We start from the raw sequence: 19,655 nt of genomic DNA on the forward strand, positions 1-19,655 counted from the left end.
ATTGTAAGGTTTTCCTTAGCTGAAGGAGTGTAAATGGGCTTTCATGAATGAGAGTGTTTTTTTCAATCTAGTGAAGTCTTCAATAGATGAAACAGAATAAAATTCCATAAAATAATGTTCTTTATTATATAGAATTTTATTCTACTTCATCTCTTCACAGGTCCTGAGGTCTGCTCATAGTGGGTGTTAGGTGGGTTGCATGTGTCATGACAAAGGGTGGTGGGTCAGGGTCATGGGTTTTCATATGTTGATAATAGGTTGAGGGTGGCTGGAAATGCCTCGGTAAGCATCTGAGCTATGAAGGCTCTTGGGGGTTTGGTCGAATGGCACAAGTTGGCATAGCACCTATAAATGGTCTTGTGGGGGGTGGGTGGGGCATAGATTGGCCTGGAAGATATGAGGGGTTATGGGGGAGGATGTGGAGTGAGGTTTGTTTGGATGGGGAATGGAGAGAATGTGGAGGTGTGGGTTGGAGGGATGATTTTTTAAAAATCTTTATTGTTAAACTTTGGACACTGTGCCAGAGCCCCGAGGCCAGCATTCAAGCCAGTCTCCCTCCACATTCGTCATCCTCAGTTCTTCCTGTGGTGCCCGCCATATAATCCAACCCATTCTGGCTATCCAAACAAAGTTCAGGCTAGCTCTTATCTGGTCCAATCTGCACACTTTGCATTCCACACTCCAGGCCTTCCAAAATCCTACTTCAGTGGAGGCAGTTGATGATTTAACTGGCCAGCTGCTTTCATAGCCCACGCATGGGCAAAACATGCTCTGCCTCCAGTCACACCCCTTCAAAAATGGGAGATGCCGTATTCAGGGGCAGCCCGTGGTATTGTTTTGGGTATGTCCACATATTTTTGGTCCAAAATCTGGACATTAAGAGCTTTATTTTATACAACTTAATTTTATCTCTTGTCTTCATGGTCCTGAGGTCTGACCATGGTGGATACACGATGAGTTGGCATGACCTTTGTAAAATCCAAAGGGGCAGCACGGTGGCGCAGTGGGTTAGCCCTACAGCTTCATGGCACCGAGGTCTCAGGCTCGATGCCAGCTCTGGGTCACTGTCCATGTGGAGTTTGCACATTCTCCCCGTGTTTGCATGGGTTTCACCCCCACAACCCAAAGATGTGCAGGCTAGGTGGATTGGCCACGATAAATTGACCCATAATTGGAAAACATGAATTGGGTACTCAAAATTTTTTTTTTAAAGATCCAAAGGATGGTGGGGGCATATGTTGGCACTATGTTCGCATAAGAGCAATAAATGGTCTAAGGGATGGATGAAATAATAATAATAATCCTTATTGTCACAAGTAGGCTAACATTGCAATGACATTACTGTGAAAAGCTCTTAGTCGCCACATTCCAGTGCCTGTTCGGGTATACAGAGGGAGAATTCAGAATGTCCAAATTACCTAACAGCACGTCTTTCAGGACTAGTGGGAGCAAACCGGAGCACCCATTGGAAACCCTCACAGACACGGGAAGAACATGCAGACTCTGCACATACAGTAACCCAGCCGGGAATCGAACCTGGGACCCTGGCACTGTGAAGCGACAGTGCTAAGGACATAGTTGACATAGGGACTATAAAGAGACTGTATGGAGGGCACAGTTTGGCATGGAAGGTATAAGAAGTTATGGGTAGCAGATGGAAGTATGAGTGAATGGGAAGTATGGGGTGGCATGGTGGCACAGTGGTTAGCACTGTTGCCTCACAGCTTCAGGGACCCGAGCTCCGGCCTCGGGTAACTGTGTGGGGTTTGCACTTTCTCCCCGTGTCTGTGTGGGTTTCCTCCGGGTGATCCGGTTTCCTCTCACAGTCCAAAGATGTGAAGGTTAGGTGGGTTGACTATGTTAAATTGTCCCTTAGTATAACCAAAAGGTTAGGTGGGGTTGGGTTACGGGAATAGGGTGGAGTCTTGGGCTTAAGTGGGGTGCCCTTTCCAAAGGCAGGTGCAAACCCGATGGGCCAAATGGCCTCCTTCTGCACTGTAAAGTCTATGATTCTATGAAATGGCATGGGTTGGCGTAGATGGAGAATGTGTGCGATGAAGGGGTGAGGGCTAGAGGGATGTTTCATGTTTTAATCTTTATTTTTTAAAGAGGCCAACACCCTCTCATTCTTTCTTGCATTCTTTCACGAGATATGGGCATCAATGGCTATCCATAATTGCCCTCAAAAATAATGGTAAACTGACATCTTGAACTGCTGCAGTCCGTGTCGTGTAGGTACACGCACTGTGCTGTTAGGAAGGGATTCCTAAATTTTGACTCAGTGAGACTAAAGGCACAGCGATAAGTCAGTATGTGAATGGCTTTGAGGGGAGCTTGCAAGTGGTGGTGTTCCCATTCATCTGCTGCCCTTGTCCTTTGAGGTGGTAGCGGTCACAGTTTTGAAGGTGCTGTCAAATGATCCTTGGTGAATTGCTGCAATGCATAAAGTAGATAATACAAACTGCTGCCACTGTGCACAGTGGTGGAGGGAGTGAATGTCAAAGGAGGTGTATGGGGTGTCAATCAAGCGGGCTGCTTTGTCTTGGATGGTGTCCGGTGTTGCTGGGGTTGCACTCATCCAGGCAAGTGGAGAGTATCCCATTTCACTCCTGACTTGTGCCTTGTAGATGGTGGACAGGCTTTGGGGAGACAGAAGGTCAGTTACACACTGCAGAATGCCCAGCCTCTGACCTGTTCTTGTAACCACTGTATTCATTTGGTGGGTCCAGTTCAGTGTATGGTCAATGAGAACTCCAGGGTGGTGATAAAGTGAAGCCAGGATTATGTTCACAAGGTTCCATCATTGAGGTGACTGTAATGTCATGAGTGCACTGAGTCAGTAAATTTTGACATTTTGCTTCTCCTACTGAAAAGTCATTGGGCAGGATTCTCCGTTGGCCGATGCCGAAACCGGGAAAGGCGATTAGGTAGCGAATAGGTTCCGACGCCAAAAATGCAGCAGGCGCTGATTTGAAGCCAAATCGCAAGTTTCCATTTATTTGATTTGAATTGATTTATTGTTACATGTACCGAAGTACAGTGAAAAGTATTTTTCTGCAGCCAAGGGAACGTACACAGTACGTACATAGTAGACACGAAAGAATAATCGACAGAGTACGTTGACAAATAGTGCATTGACAAACAGTGATTTGTTACAGTGCGGAACAAGAGGCCAAACAAAGCAAATACACGAGCAAGAGCATAGGATGTCGTGAATAGTAAGGGAAAGTCGTTGAGGAGTCCAGTAACTGTGGGGAAAAGCTGTTCCTATGTCTGGATGTGCGGGTCTTCAGACTTCTGTATCTTCTGCCTGATGGAAGGGTCTGGAAGAAGGTAAAGCCTGGGTGGGAGGGGTCTCTGATAATGCAGTCTGCCTTCCTGAGGCAGCGGGAGGTGTATACAGAATCAATGTGAGGGTGGCAAGCTTGTGTGATGCGTTGGGCTGAGTTCACCACACTCTGCAGTTTCTTGCGTTCTTGGGCCGAGCAGATGCCATACCCAGCTGTGATGCAGTCAGATAGGATGCTCTCTATGGCACATCTGTAAAAGTTTCTGAAAGTAGATGCAGACATGCCAAATTTCTTTAACTTCCGTAGGAAATAGAGACGTTGTTGGGCTTTCTTGACTGTTGCATCAACGTGAGTGGACCAGGACAGACTGTTGGTGATGGTGACCCCCAGGAACTTAAAGCTATCGACTATCTCCACTTTGGAGCCATTGTTGCAGACGGGAGTGTGTGTCGTGCTGCGCTTCCTGAAGTCGATGATCAGTTCCTTGGTCTTTCCGACATTTAGAGAGAGGTTTTTTTCAGTACACCATGCAACCAAATGATCTATCTCCCTTCTGTAGTCTGATTCGTCGTTGTTTGAGATACAACTCACCACAGTCGTATCAATCGCAAACCTATAGATTGAGTTGGAGTTAAATCTTGCCACATAGTCGTGTGTGTACAGGGAGTACAGTAGAGGACTGAGCACACATCCTTGCGGGGCCCCGGTGTTGAGGAATATTGTGGAGAAGGTGCTGTTGCCTATCCTGACAAATTGCGGTCTGTTGGCGAGGAAGTCACAGATTGCGGTATGTTGGTGAGGAAGTCACCTCGACAGTGGCATCAATGCGTTCCAGAACGCATGTACAGTAAACACCATTTGCATGTCATTTGTGGGCCTGACCCGGTATTCCCCGGGGCCTGCACGATACTCCACCTCCGATGGGCCGAGTTCCCGACGGCGCAATTCACACGCTTGTAAAAATCATGAAAGCGGCATGGTGGCTGCTGAGGGAGAGAGTGGGTATGGAAAGTGACCAACATCGCATCGTGTGTTGACAGTTGTTCTGCTGCCCGGGGGGCTGCTGCCAGGGCCAGGGGGGTGGGGGGGGGGAGTAGCGGGGGTGGCCAGGAGGTAGGCTGTGGGGTCGAAGTGGACAGGCACCATTGCCGCAGCCGGCAAGGCAGCCATGCAGCTGTACACGCTGCTGACAGCTCACTGTGAACTTCAGGCCACAGGTCGTATGGATGTTCCCCGAGGGCATCCCCCAAGGTGCCCTCTGGCCCCAGCCAACCCATCGGCTGTATGATCTTGTTGGCTGGGATGGGTTTGTGTGTATTATGTACATGCAACTGCAGCTTGTCAGCCTCCTGAGGGTCAATCATGGACCCGGTGAATCCCGCACCATTTATCATTGGAATTGATTGTGTTCCACGCGGCACCGGTGCTAGCCCCTTAATAGTAGCGGAATCGGTCCAGGTGTGGCGGCAGTTTTTCTGTCGTGAAAGTCCACAAATTCTCCGTTGGCGTCAACACTGCCTCAGAAACGTAGAATCCCGCTATGTGGTAAAATATGTTATGGAGGAGAGCTAAACCAGAATCCATGTTGATCGTGAAATTCCTCTATTAAATTTTTGTAACCAGTTTAAATAGGGGCTTCTGCTACTGTCTTTTTTGGCCCTGTGTATAGTTTAAGGTTGTCAGTTTAACCCAGGTCACATTTTAATACTTTTAGTTGTAATAATCTCTCCGTTATATCTCATTCCTTTTAAAAACGCTCGCTCTCTCTGTTATAAAGTGCACAGGCCCCAATCACGCGACACTTTCTATATCTCTTCACCGTCACATGATAAATGGCCGATTCCCAAGAGCAGTACACTGATGAAGATGGAGTAGATACAAATAAGGAAACATGAACCAAATATTAATTTACAAGAAAACTAATATTGAGTTTTTCCCCTGTTAAATTGGCCCCAGACAGGCCAGCTAATACCCACTCAAAGTAATGTGAATTCCTGAAATTCTTACGGGGAAAAGAGCTAAAGGCTTAATATTAAAATAATAAGCACTGGTTCAATACTGCTGCCCTGCAATGTGAAGTGTTAGGAAATGAATGACATTGTGTAGCATTTTCGAACTGAGGGAGGGTTTAGAAGGCTCAAGCAGCATGTCCAAATCCTTCCTTGGCGTCCCATTCCCAACTCCCATAATGCCGCCCCATCCCAATCCCACCCCACCCCAATCCCCTCCCCACCCCAATAAGTGCCATAAAAAGGGTAATAGTATTTTCAAATTATGGCAAAATATATATATTTTTTAATGTTTATTTTGCTGTTGAACAAGCAGGGAGTGCTGTTAAAATGATGCACAGTATTGATACTCGGTTGAATTGGTTGCTCAGCTGGACTTGAGTCAGTGTTTGTTTTTCCTCCAATTACTGAGTCAGTGAAACCCTGTCTCCTTTCCGTCCAAATCTTTTTGCTGTTCCCCATCCCTGTCCATCACACACAGCAGGCACGGGGAAACAAGCTTCTTAGAAATAGGATGACAAGACTGAGGCACCAAATTCCCTACCCGCATGCTCGTTAACCAAAACCCCTTGTTCAAAGCAGCCTTTTGTTTACTCCTTCTGCACTGTAGGAATCCTGTGGATTCTATGGGGTCCAAACAAGCGAGAACGGAAAATTCAGCGCTCCAGCCAAATCTCATTTCAGCGGCACCGGGAAATCCCAGCTGCGATCAAGGATGGAAAATATCGGGCATGCCGGTTGATTGGATGAAATGAATTGGAAGATCTAGTCAACGGAGAATTCCACTGGTCATCTCCCAACTAATGCAACACTCCCTTATGACTGTTTGTGCTCACGTGTCTGGAGTAGGAATTGAACCCTGTTACCCGCTGATGAAGAGGCAAGAGGGCTGATGAGGAGGAAGCGTGCCAGCAACGATTTTAAATGTTCTCAACAGCAAGATCCTGGATCGCACACCAATCCGCCCAATTATATTGAAACTGCATGTATGCGACGTACCCTCTGTTTGACCTGTAATGACTTCATCCTAGTTACTTGCCCTGTAAAAGCTATTTTAATTTTATGGCAGTAACTTTGGTTACTAATGGGCCAGTAAAATAGCCCCAGAATTCGTAAGCAGGATATTGAAAGGTGGATAATACAGCTGCCATCAGAGTGTGGCTAATGCCTGTAAATAACCTCATAAAAAATGGAGCTGCGTGCACCCAGCTGGACTGTTAGAGTTTGCCTCAGAGCCCGAGTTAGGGATGGGGTGGGGACGGAGAAAGATCAGCCAAGATTCTTGTTCTTTCATGTACTAGTGTGGATTCAATGCTGAATGGGCGAATATGCACATATGGGTATATAGAAATTAAAGCCCTAAATTAACCTATTCAGCTGATCATGGTTCTGCAAGTGCTACCCACACAAACTGTAAACGCATTTTCCCAATTCGTTTTAATATTCCTATCTGTATTTATCCGATTCCATCTCAAGTGTTTAACTGACTTCTTCAATCGATATGCGTGCCAATAAATCTCTTATTCCAACAGCCAGTTCCATGAAATATAAATCTCCTAATCCCCCCAACTAGATTTGCAGCAAAGGTCAGACACCTATACCTATTTAGTGCCCACTCACGGGACAGTGGATACAATCCCACACTGCTGGCCCCCTCACAACCTATTCAAATCTTTAGCACATGTCAAGTGAGGACTGGATTGGGTTTGACTGCGACGCCTACACAGTTAAAGAGCTTGCCAAACTTCATGGTCTAAACTGACAAATATGGGCATTCCACAAAGGGTACAAACTCGCTGCCCTCCTCACTGTATCTTCCTGAAGGAACCAGCTATCAGGTTGGGAGCCGAGAGGTCGGTCGGGCCGAGGGGAGTTGGGGGCGCTGGAAGGAGATGGAAGGAGAAAGATCATTCTGCCGGGGGCTCAGATGGAAGTTATTAAGAACAGGCCTCACTTCTCAATGTGAAGGAAGGGTCCAATCACTTCTGGCCTGACTGTTTCAAAGTCAAAGAACCTGCAGTGATAACAATCCTCTTTGGCCACTGAGAGACACTGCGGAATTTATGTGGGATTTATGAAATACATGTGCAGGGAAACTGGTGGCATGTTTATGATTAAAGTCCTATTATGTGAATTTTAATATGGAATTTTTGTGGCAGTGTGCAGAGACACAATAGACTGTAACAAATTAAATTTATCCAATTGGGTGGAAATAGTACAACCATTTTTGGCTCACAATATTAGAATTTATTCTGTGTTCGTCCAGGAACGGGTGCCATTTTATGCAGCCAGTCTAGTCAAGGATTGTAGAATTAGGTGTAGAGTGAAGTTCTCTCCACTCTCCCCCAACAATGTGCCTCCTGCCACACCCTTTTGACAATTCTCCATTTCCTACCTCGATCATCCTGTGTCCTTACAATGCAAAAAACCTGGCCCAGGAAGAAAGTGATTGAAACGGCCCCAAACTCATTTTGCCTTGAACAGCACAGGCAGGGGGCTTTCATCCCTTATTCCCGAGAATAGATTTGGACCCAGGTCCAAAAGGTTATTTGATCGACCACTCCATCCAGTCCCATTGAGCGTTTTCACAATCTAGTTTACATTGATTAATTTCTACAGTGAGGAAGACATTTTGATGAGGAAAGGGAGTTTGCCTTCTCCGACAATCTTTCTTACACCAACCCCACAGGAAGAGATCAGGGGCGAGATTCTCCGACCCCCCGCCGGGTCGGAGAATTCTCCGGTTGCCGAATTCTCCGGCACCGGAGATTCGGCGGGGGCGGGAATCGTGTCGCGACAGTTGGCGGGCCCCCCCCCCCCGCAATTCTCTGGCCCAGATGGGCCAAAGTCCAGCTGCTAGAATGCGTGTCCCGCCGGCGTGGATTGAACCACCTCTCTTACCGGCGGGACAAGGCGGCGCGGGCAGGCTCCGGGGTCCTGGGGGGGGGGGGCGCGGGGCGATCTGGCCCCGGGGGGTGCCCCCACGGTGGCCTGGCCCGCAATCGGGGCCCACCAATCCGCGGGCGGGCCTGTGCCGTGGGGGCACTCTTTTCCTTCCGCCTTCGCCACGGTCTCCACCATGGCGGAGGCGGAAGAGACTCCCTCCACAGCGCATGCGCGGGATGCCGTGAGCGGCCGCTAATGCTCCCGCGCATGCGCCGCCCAGAGATGTCATTTCCGCGCCAGCTGGCGGGGCACCAAAGGCCTTTTCCGCCAGCTGGCAGGGTGGAAATCAGTCCGGCGCGGGCCTAGCCCCTCAAGGTTAGGGCTTGGCCCCCCAAGATGCGGAGGATTCCGCACCTTTGGGGCGGCCCGACGCTGGAGTGGTTCCTGCCACTCCATTACGCCGGAACCCCCCGCCCCACCGGGTAGGGGAAAATCCCGCCCCAGATTCTGATTTCTTAACTGACAATTGGTTTTGTGTTCAGTTCTTGGTGTTTATGATTGACATGTTTCAAGATCGTGAAGGGTGCAGATGGAGTTGACTGGAAGAAACTGTTCCCATTCACAGAAAGATCCTGAATCAGAAGGCACCAGTTTCAGGTGATTGGCAAGAGAAGCAACAGCGACTTGAGGAAATACCTTTTTCTTCTTCAGTGCAGCGGGTTGTTAGGATCTGGAATGCCCGGCCTGACAGTGTGCTGAAGGCAGACTCAATCGTGGATTTCAAGGGGGATTTGGACAATCATCTGAAGAAAAAAGACTTGCAAAGCTATGGGTAAGATTAGGAGAGAGGGACAAGGTGAGCTGCTCTCGTCGAGAGCCAAGACGGATGTCCACATATGTGCCGGTTAGGTGGATTGGCCATGCTAAATTGCCCCTTAGTGTCCAAATATATGCAGGTTAGGTGGGATTATGGGGTTACGGGGATAAGGTGGGAGAGCGCACCTAGGCAGAGTGCTCTTTTGGTACAGACTCAATGGGTCGAATGGCCTCTTGCTACACTAAGGAATTCTATGGTTCTATGATACCAATGGCCGAATGACCTCCCTCTGTGCTGAAACCATTCTATGATTCTATGTTTGCAATGATTTCGAAGGATAATGGCTTCCATGGTAAGGTATAGAACCATCTCCCCCCCTCGCTTGGTACTTAGGACCAACATATTCATGGTGGGTTGGTGGGGAGGGGTGGGAATGGGTTGAAAACCTCTGATCCATTTTGGATCAGCTCAGTGGTTTTGAGGTTCATCCCTAGGAAGCCAATAGCACAGTCAAAGGAAAGATGAGGCAAGGTTCTCAATAGAATTTGGAGTTCATGAAATAAATAATTCCCAAAAAATCCAAACTTAAATTGACTTAATTTAGAGAGAGTTAAATTTCCTTCTTAAGATTGAATGGATTCATGACTTGATCGCCTTATCTGAAGGATTCCACTGAATTGTGCCAAGGAATCAGAATTCAGATTAATTTGGGTTCACCAAACTCCATGCTAATTACTTAAACCAACTTTTGCCTTGGCTCCTTTTGAAAGCACCTTGGTTCTTAAGGCCGTTCATTTGGCTCATTTCATCTGTGCCAGTGATTTGCTACAAAAACATCTGAAATTAATCTCACTTTTGAATATCTAAACACTCAAGAACAACGAATCCACAGTGGATATCCGATTGACTCCTTTGGCATACCTTTGCTGGGAAAATATCAATTTGAACACTGTTATCATGAACGGAATGGGTGTGCTCTCTTAAATCCTATGATCAGTCTGCTTTGTAGGGAAAGAAGTGTATGTTTTCTTACCTTAGGCGTGTGCCTTCCAATTAAATAATCCAGCAGCAAGCTAGTGTTAGTTTAAACATAAAGTTTGTTTATTCTCACACACTTACTCCGAATTAAATGCAATTAAATGAATTGTCAGAGTCGCTCATTCTCTTACACATGCACAGTCCACAACCAAAGACTACATAAAGATAAAGGGTATGTACTTTTGCAGATTATAGGCATCTCAGTCCCTGGTTTACGAGCCATGGTATCCCACATGACAGGCATGCCTGTAGTTTCTTGGAAGGATTTGATACTTTAAGGTTGAAGGTAGGGTCTTGTAAAGTGAAGGGTTTCCAGGAGGTTGTGAGCTTTCTTGTAGTCGAGTAGCTAGGAGGTTGGCTCTCAGGTTCGCGTTAAACAGAAACAGGTTGGTGAGGGTGGGAGCGTGATTCCTTCTCTTTGTTGGAATCTGCTGCTTTCAAGATTATGCTGTTTATTACCTTGGCTGCTGGATGAATTGCAGTTAGTCCATGGCCTGGCATTCTGACCTGATTAACGGCAAACAATTCTTGGCTGATTTTAAATCAGACATGCTCACATGTAGCTTTTACCATCCAAGACAGAGCAGCCCGCTTAATTGGCACTCTATCTACCACCGACATAGAGTGGCAGCAGTGTACACCATCTCCAAGATGCACTACAACAACTCACAAAGGCTCCTTTGACGCACCTCCCAAACCTGTGACCTCTACTTCTAGAAATCCAAGGGCAGCATATGCATGAGAACACCATAGCCTGAACGTTTCCCTTCAAGCGACACACCATCCAGACGTAGAGTATATTGCGGTTCCTTTACTATCGCTGGGTCAAAACCCTGGTATTCCCTTCCTAACAGCACTATAGGTGTACCTACACCACATGGGCTGCAGCGGTTCAAGAAGGCAGCTCATCGGCACCTTCTCAAGGGCAATTAGGGATGGGTAATAATTGCTGGCCTAGCTAGCGACGCCTAACTCCCTTGAATAGATAAAAAGAACTGGCATTTCTCTGATCTGATTGTCCCTCAGTCGTCTCCTGTGCTACAAACCCAGTTATCTCCTGCCCCTCACAGGGAGGGAAGGACAGTTAGGAGATTAAAACGAGATGAGAGGAACATTCAATGGACCTTTAAAAAAATTTCAAAACAGTTTCTGAATTTCATGCCTATTTCTATGCAGCTGGAATAATTAACCCATCAGGATGATATGTGACCCTCCTGAACCATCTGGAAAAGCATAAATTATGTCCTGATTGTTAAACCGAGCACGGTGTCCTCAAGTTGTCAAACAACACCATTGAGAATTTAATAAAAATGCAGCAAAGTAGTTTGGAGCCCCCATAATTCCCATTGATTAATCATTATTTTAATGTATTTAAACAGATTGAGGTTTATTAAATATGAGCTGATTAGCTATATTAAACAGTTTCATTTTATTAATGTTAGATATGGAAAAAAATTCTTTCTTTTTTTAAATCAAGAGGCATTGCAACTTACCAGAAGCATGATTCACAGGATGAAAACTCATTTTCATTCTAAAACATCTGGAAATAGTGCATTTCCTCAGTATGGGACTGAATTGTGCAGATTAGGAATGGTCTATGATAGGCACAAATCCTATGCTGAGATGGCTGATTTCAATGGGATGGAGCTCACACTAGGCTGGGAGGTGGATGGTGGTGGTGGGGAAGAGGGGGAAGGTGTAGTATGAAAGTCTGGTGCATTAAGGGGTAACGTCGGGTTGGGTACAGTAACGCCCTCATATTGATGTAAGAGAACACATGACCGATACCTAGGGGTCAGTGCAGTATTGGTCAGAGCCATGTGTAGAAACAAGCATGGAGATAGCCCCTAGCTTGGACATTTACTGTACCTCCATATGTAGTTTCCAGTTGGGGGAGTCAGTCAGCTCAGTTGGCTGGGCTGCTCGTTTGTGACGTCAACAGCGTGGGTTCAATTCCCGTACTGGCTGAGGTTATCCATGAAGCCTTCTCAACCTTGTCCTTTGTCTGAGGTATGGTGATCCTCAGGTTAAATCACCACCAGTCAGCTCTCTTTCAAAAGGTGAGAACAGCCTGTGGTCCTTGGGGGCTATGGCGATTTTCACTTTCTCTTTCATTTTCTGGTAGTTAATCAATACTTACTGTTGAACTACCTAAGACTAAAAAGTGCCAACTACGTCCACGTGTTCTGGGCATGCCCCAGACCTGTTGGGTTCTGGACAGCCTTCTTTGAGGCAATGTCAAAGATTGTGAGGGTGAGCTTGGAGCCGTGCCCAAAAGTGACAGTCTTCGGGTATCAGACCAGCCAGAACTGTTAAGACGTTTAGCTGCTGTTGTATAAAGAGACAAAGATTCTTTTCCTTTACTCAAACACTTTTATTTCACTTCAACAGACTCTGCACAAAACACTATCTTCACATCACCTGACCCAAAGGCCACCTGAAGCCTCTTTAAATATCAGTGTCAATTATTGGATACTTAACATAAATTAACTAATTGGAATGTCTCTCAACCCATTACTTAAGAAGAACTATTCATGGGGAAGAGGGCCGATGCTGCAGCCTTTGCTTCTCTAACCACTGCTGGAGAATCTTGCTTGGCTGGCGATCAGTAGCGCCACCCACAGCTGCAGACTGGCTGGCAGACCTATCAGAATTTCTCCGCCTGGAGAAGATCAAGTTCACCATCCAAGGGTCAGAGGATGGCTTCCACAAAGTGTGGAGGCCATTCACCAACTTGTTCCAGGACCTGTTTGTAGCTAATGGAACGGGTGGGAGGGAGGGAATGCGCCTGAGCCAACAGGACTATAGGGAGCAGATATGAAATGGAGAGGGGGAGGGGGGCTACCAGAAAAAGGAGGGGGAGGCCAGAAAATAACTGACACAGAGGCCAAAGAGTGTAGAACAAGAACACAGGAAAAGGAACCCCCAAGGGAAGGCCGAAAACAGGATAGGGAGAGAATGGGAAAAAGGGGGGAAGGCCAAATAACAAAAGGGGGGGGGGCATTGCCCACCTGTAAATAACGAATAACCACCCACTATACCGTGAAGGGCCCAGGAAAGGACTCTGAAATGAGTGAATGGGGTGGGGGAGCGGGACCGACATAAAGGAAATTGATATTTTCATTGTAATCGGCACAATTACCCTTACTGCTTGTACAGTGTATAATATGTAAAAATAACTTCAATTAAAACATTTTTAAAGAAAGACTACAAATACCTGAATAAGACCGGCTGAACGACACCCAACACCTTGCAACAGGGGCGGAATAATCAATCACGATGGATGTTTAGCACAGGGCTAAATCGCTGGCTTTGAAAGCAGACCAAGGCAGGCCAGCAGCACGGTTCAATTCCCGTAACAGCCTCCTCGAACAGGTGCCGGAATGTGGCGACTAGGGGCTTTTCACAGTAACTTCATTGAAGCCTACTTGTGACAATAAGCGATTTTCATTTCATTCCATTTTCAATAAAAACAGAAAATGTTGAAAAAATTCATCACATCTGGCAGCATCAGTGAAGGGTGAAACTGAGTTAATGGGCAAGATTCCGCTCCCACCACCCTTCTCCCGCTGTGTAAAGCATGTCTTGCAGCGGTGAAGGGGGCTCGCAATTGGACGACAGTGAGATCTTCCAGTCCAGCCGCTATCAACAGAGCTTCCCATAGTTTGTACCCTCCGCTACCAGGGAACCCACAATGGTGGGGGTGGCGGGGGCTGCCGTTAACGGGGGAAGATGTCACCAGCGAGAAGGGTCAGAAAATACCACCAAACATTTTTAAATGTTTTTCCCACGTTTTTTGTTTTATTTCAGATTTCCATCATCTTCTATGATTACCACGCGGTTGCAAATGATGGCAACCATTTTACCAACAAGAATGCCCAATCGACAATAGGATCGAAAAGAAGCTGATCTAGTTTTAATTGAGGACGTTGGTGTTTTCCACTTTCTTTCAATTGCTGAAACATTGGAAAAGGGTCTCAGTTCTTGAAGTATTTATTCTCAGAATGTGGAAGATGCAGGAAGGGCTGGCGTCTATTGGCTAGCTCTGGTTGCTTTGGCAAGACTGCAGTCGGCCTTCTCCTGGAACTACAGCTCGACTGCCATTGATGGAAGGTTAGAAATCCCAGGATACTGTTTAGTGCCCATGAAGGAATGGCATCAAAAGCTTTGCGCAGCTGGTTACACTTTTGTTCAGGTGTTCTGCCAAAGTTATCATAGTAAATGAGGAGAACGCTAAGGAACTTATGTTGGATGAAGGGATTTGAGGAGAAATGAAATGAAAAATTAAAATCACTTATTGTCACAACTAGGCTTCAATGAAGTTACTGTGAAAAAGCGCCTAGTCGCCACATTCCGGCGCCTGTTCGGGGAGACTGGTACGGGAATTAAACCCGCGTGCTGGCCTTGGTTTGCTTTACAAGTCAACTATTTAGCCCACTGTGCTAAACCAGCCTCAAGAATGAAAGGTTGGAGGAGACTAGGGGGCCAATAGGACTTTTCTAATTCCTTAGATCATTGCGTTAACAGAAAGACTTGCACTCGGTGCCTTCTCGGGTCTGACAAGGTGTCCCAAAACACTTCACGTACAATTACTTACTTCTCAATACAGTCTCTGTGATATTCTTGAATTATTCACAGTTGTTTCTCATAATCTTTCACCAGATAAATAATCAGTCATTTTGTTTCTGAAGGTATCAGTTCAGGGAGGAATGTTACAGAGCTACAGCGTGGCGACAACCATTCAGCCAAAATAAGGTCCGCATTTGTATCATCTGTGCCAGCAAACACAGAATGTAAGGCTGAATGATTGTCTCCACGCTGTAGCTCTCCAGGCATTTTCTGAGGAGGTCAGCAAAGTGCCCAGGACAACATTCCTCCCTGAACTGATATCTTCAGAAACAAAATGACTGATTATTTATCTGGTGAAAGATTATGAGAAACAACTGTGAATAATTCAAGAATATCACGGAGACTGTATTGGGCAGTAATTAATTGTACGTGAAGTGTTTTGGTAAATCACATTTACCTGCCTTGTTCTCATACCCTTTCATCCCCCATCCAATCCAGTTTTGAATGGTGACACAAGAAGGCTAATTAACCAGAGCTGGTTTGAGTAGGTCTGAGGGGGGTGTTATGGGCGAGGCGTTTTCAGAACCCCAAAATGTATCATGGAGTTCAGCCAACCTCTCCATTTAATGGATTTGTTGCTTTTCCTAGCACACAGCTTTTTTCCTAGGTGTGATATTACAATTATGGACACGTGGGTTTTTAAACACAAAATACTGTTTATTCCATGAACTCAAATTAACATCTTAAATGAACATTGGATCTCTTAACACCCCTTACTTCAAAGATAACTCAGAAAATATTGCAACAGTAAATAATTCCTTAAAATGTTCCTTCAAACTTCCAAAAGACTTAACACCTTTAAACAAAATTGCATCAGGTCAAAGGCTTTATTTTAAATCACCCAAATGATCCAAAGATAGTCTTTCATGGCAGAGATCACAGCTCCCTGCAAAACACAGACACACACAACCTGCTTTCTCCAACTGCAAAACTAAACCTGCAAAACAAACTGCAAAATGGCTGAGCTCCACCCACTCTATGACATCACTGTTTTCTTAAAGGTACATTGCTTAAACATCCAGTTCTTAAAGGCACTCTCGCATGACACCCCATAGACCTGCAATTTTCTTTTTCTTCAGATAATTCTCCAAATCCCTTTTGAAAGCCATCGGTTGATTCCACCTCTATTGCAGTGCCGGGCATTGCATTCCAGTTCCTAACCACTCGCTGTATAAGAAACGTCTTCCTCATATTGCATTTGGTTATTTTGCTAATCACCTTAAATCAGTATTATCTGTTTTTCAATTCTCCCACTCATAGGGACAAATTCTCTATCTACTCTGCCCAGGCCCTTCATGACAGTGGTTGCGCCTCTATCAGATATCCATAAAACATTCTCTTCTCTAACAATTCTTATAGATTGTGGACAGATTTTGGGAGGTCAGCAGGTGAGTTACCATTGCAGAATTCCCAGCCTCTGACCTGCTCTTATCGCCACAGTATCTATTTGGCTCATCCAGCTCAGTTTCTGGTTAATGGTAACCTCCGGGTGGCAGGACCCTTAAACATGTCCACAACATTTGAGAGAAGAGGCTTCTCCTCATCTCCATCTTTAAATGGGGGACCCCTTGGGCTGGATTCTCAACACCCTTGTGCCGAACTCGCGGCTGGCGCGGAGGTGGAGAATCCATGTTCCCGCAAGAAATGGGACCGGCTCCGAAAGAGCACTCCACCTAGGTCCGCCCTGTCCCTGTAACCCCGCGCATTGATTATCGCCAATCCACCTAATGTGAACATCTTTGGGCTGTGGGAGAAAACCGGAGCAAACCCATGCAGACACGGGGAGAAAGTGTAAACTCCACACAGACAGTCACCCAAGGCCGGAATCAGACCAGGTCCCCAATCAATCAATCAAACCACTGTGCCGCCATGGGACAGTGAAGCAACTTTTCAGTCTGTTAGTGTATGAGTGTCTGAGTGAATGGGTAAGTGACTGGCCAAATGTATAGGTTGGTAAGCAGGTAGGGTGGGTGAGGTAAGGTGCTGGGGGGGCAATGGGTGGGTTAAGGAGAAAGGGTGGCAGCTGGGTAGGTTGGTACAGTGGCAGGTGGGTAGGGGGCAGGTGGATAAGTCGGTAGGGTGGCAGGTGTAAAGAGTGGCAGCTGGGTAAGATGGTAGGTGGGTAGGATGGCAGACATGTAGGATGGCAGGTGGGTAGGAAGGTGAGGTTGGGTCAGGTCAGGTTGGGAGCATGTCAAGGGTCACGAGTGACAGCGTTGGAAATGCAGGTCCCTTTAAGACTAACTTCAGACTGAATTGAGAGTCGGTGATGCTCATTGAAGCTTGCATTTAAGAGCTGGATTTTTCTGTCCCTTCTGGACAGAGTAACTATACAGCTGGGGGCTTTTGCATAGAGTAACTATCCAGCCATTCGGCCCATCAAGTCTGCTCCACCGTTTAATGAGATCATGGCTGATCTGATATAATCCTCAACTCCACTTTCCTGCCATATTACCATAACCTTTGATTCTCTTGCTGTTTAAAAATCTGTCTAATCTTAGTCTTTGAACATACTTAACGACCCAGTCTCTACAGCTCTCTGCGGTAAACAATTCCAGTTTCACTACCCTCAGTGGGAAGAAATTCCTCCTCATCTCTAAGGGCGACACCTTGCTCTTTGATAATGCCCTCTGGAGACTGGCAAAGCACTCAGAGAAATGATGCAAATGAACAGAGTTTCCCTCCAAACCCTCCTCCCCCCCTCCCCCATCTTTGCCATCAACCTCCCCAAAACCTCACCTCTTCAAGTCATGCCATGGTCAAGTGATTCTGGTGGCTTGAAAGACCTTTAGAACCCAGAGAGTCCAGATCATGAACATTCCTAGCAGGGCTATCATCAGGAGCAGCATGGAAGAAGGGTTCAATGGTGATCATCGTAAGACCAGCATCAATACATGGTCCAGGCTATGCTGACATTTGGCATATATGGATGGAGGACATTCACCTTGCGAAGTGCCGAATCACAAATGAGATCAAATAAGTAATTGTGGTTGATGGTGTGAGGAAAAAATGACCATGACTGGATGGAAGAACAACTGATAACAAAACAAAGGGCCAAGAGGGTGCTAGAAATACTCTCATTGGACACCATTAACTCCAAAATCAGTGCTTGTGCTCCATCACAAAACAAAGTACCTTTTCTCATTGTGAAAACACACTCAATAATGTCCAGGTGCTCATTGAGCATTGATAAGCCCAGGAAAATGAAGCAATACAGGTGGACGGACAATAAACATCACTGCTCCTGTCATGTGAGAGTACCTTCAAGACATGGATGTTTAAGCAATGTACCTTTAAGAAAACAGTGATGTCAGAGAGTGGATGTAGCTGAGGTCAGGTCAGCCATTTTGCAGTTTAGTTTTGCAGTTTGAAAAGAGGTTGGAAGTGTCTGTGTTTGCAGTGAGCTGGATCTCTGCCATGAAAGACTATCTCTGGATCATTTGGGTGATTTAAACTCATAATAGTAAAACCTTTAACCTGATGTGATTCTGTTTAAAGGTGTTAAGTCTCTTGGAAGTTTGAAGGAACATTTTGAGGAATTATTTACTGTTGCAAAATTTTCTGAGTTATCTTTGAAGTAAGGGGTGTTAAGAGATCCAACGTTTATTTAAGATGTTAAGTTGAGTTCATGGAATAAACAGTGTTTTGTGTTTAAAACCCCACGTGTCCATAATTGTAATCCCACACCTAGCGAACAAGCCGCGTGCGAGGAAAAGCAACAAATCCATTAAAGGGAGAGGTTGGTTGAACTCCATGATACATTTGGGGTTCTGAAAATGCCTCGCCCATAACACTCCTGAGCATTTCTGACTCTGGCCTCTGAATTGTACAGACAGGAGCCCCAATGTTTCTGTAAGAATTCTGGCAGCACCTGGAAACCCTACCATCCACTTGAGGGAAGACACAGCCATTAATGTGAATTGCACCCGTCTGCTCGCAGGAGCAATTTTCGGAAGAAGAGCAAAAAAAAAATTCAGCAACTTAGCAATTTGTGTAACAACATTACCCTATGTGAGTTTGTGTGTCTTGCATTCAGAACTAATCAGGACTACCAAATCCTTTAGATCCACTTGACTAATTACAACAAAGATGGAGTTAATTAATTACTAAGGCATTCAAAATGAGTAATTTATATTTTTAAAGGCCAGATGGGAGAAGTCAAAGGTCATTAGGATATTTTTTAAGTACTGCACAAATATCACTTTGTATTTGCAAGAATAAGAAATAAGATTCAGGTCCACTTCCATTACACTCATTTTAATCTCAAGCGTGGAGTCCCTTCTCTATGTACCCAATGACTCTTATTCTCTTCCTGACCTCTGTGCGAAACAGTCCCAGAATTACCTCTTTAACCCTTCACAACTTCCCCCAATCCCGTTCATTCTTTAGAGCTGGTAAGTGACCAAGTATTACTTACGTTTCTGATATTTAGGAAACACAAGCAGTGAAAGGAATGAATTTGTTCCGGAAACATACCCAGCCTGTAACTGGATGATTTTGCTGGTAGGAACAGTTGTTCTTGTGCCTCTGGGTCCTAGGTTTAAATCTAATTCAGACTGACTGGATGAAAAGCCTACTTTCCCTCTAGCTGGAGTGTCTCTGAGATCATTCCCTATTCTCAGCCCAGTGTTCACACCAGTCCCCCGGTGAGGTCCCCCCAATTCGTTTTAGTTCTGGGCGAGGTAGCCCCAAATGGTTCTGCTCCCGCTGAGGAGGGATGATCTGGCTTCCCCTATCTCTATTTGGTTGGTCACACAAGGCTAATTTTAAAAAGATCCCTTGACTTGCGGATGCCTTTTCCCAATCCAAATATGTTTAAAATGAGCCAACATAACCAGGCTTTCTTGAGTGAAAGAAAGAGTAACTTTATTAATTGCTAAAATGCAAGAACAAGAATAATGAAATGCAACACACATACACACAGAGTAGGAAGGAGAAGTAAGCCCAAAAATAGAAGTTAAAAAGATACATGAATCAGTCTTTGGC

The sequence above is a fragment of the Scyliorhinus torazame genome, chromosome 16 (genome assembly GCF_047496885.1).
Source record: "Scyliorhinus torazame isolate Kashiwa2021f chromosome 16, sScyTor2.1, whole genome shotgun sequence".
NCBI lineage: Eukaryota > Metazoa > Chordata > Chondrichthyes > Carcharhiniformes > Scyliorhinidae > Scyliorhinus > Scyliorhinus torazame.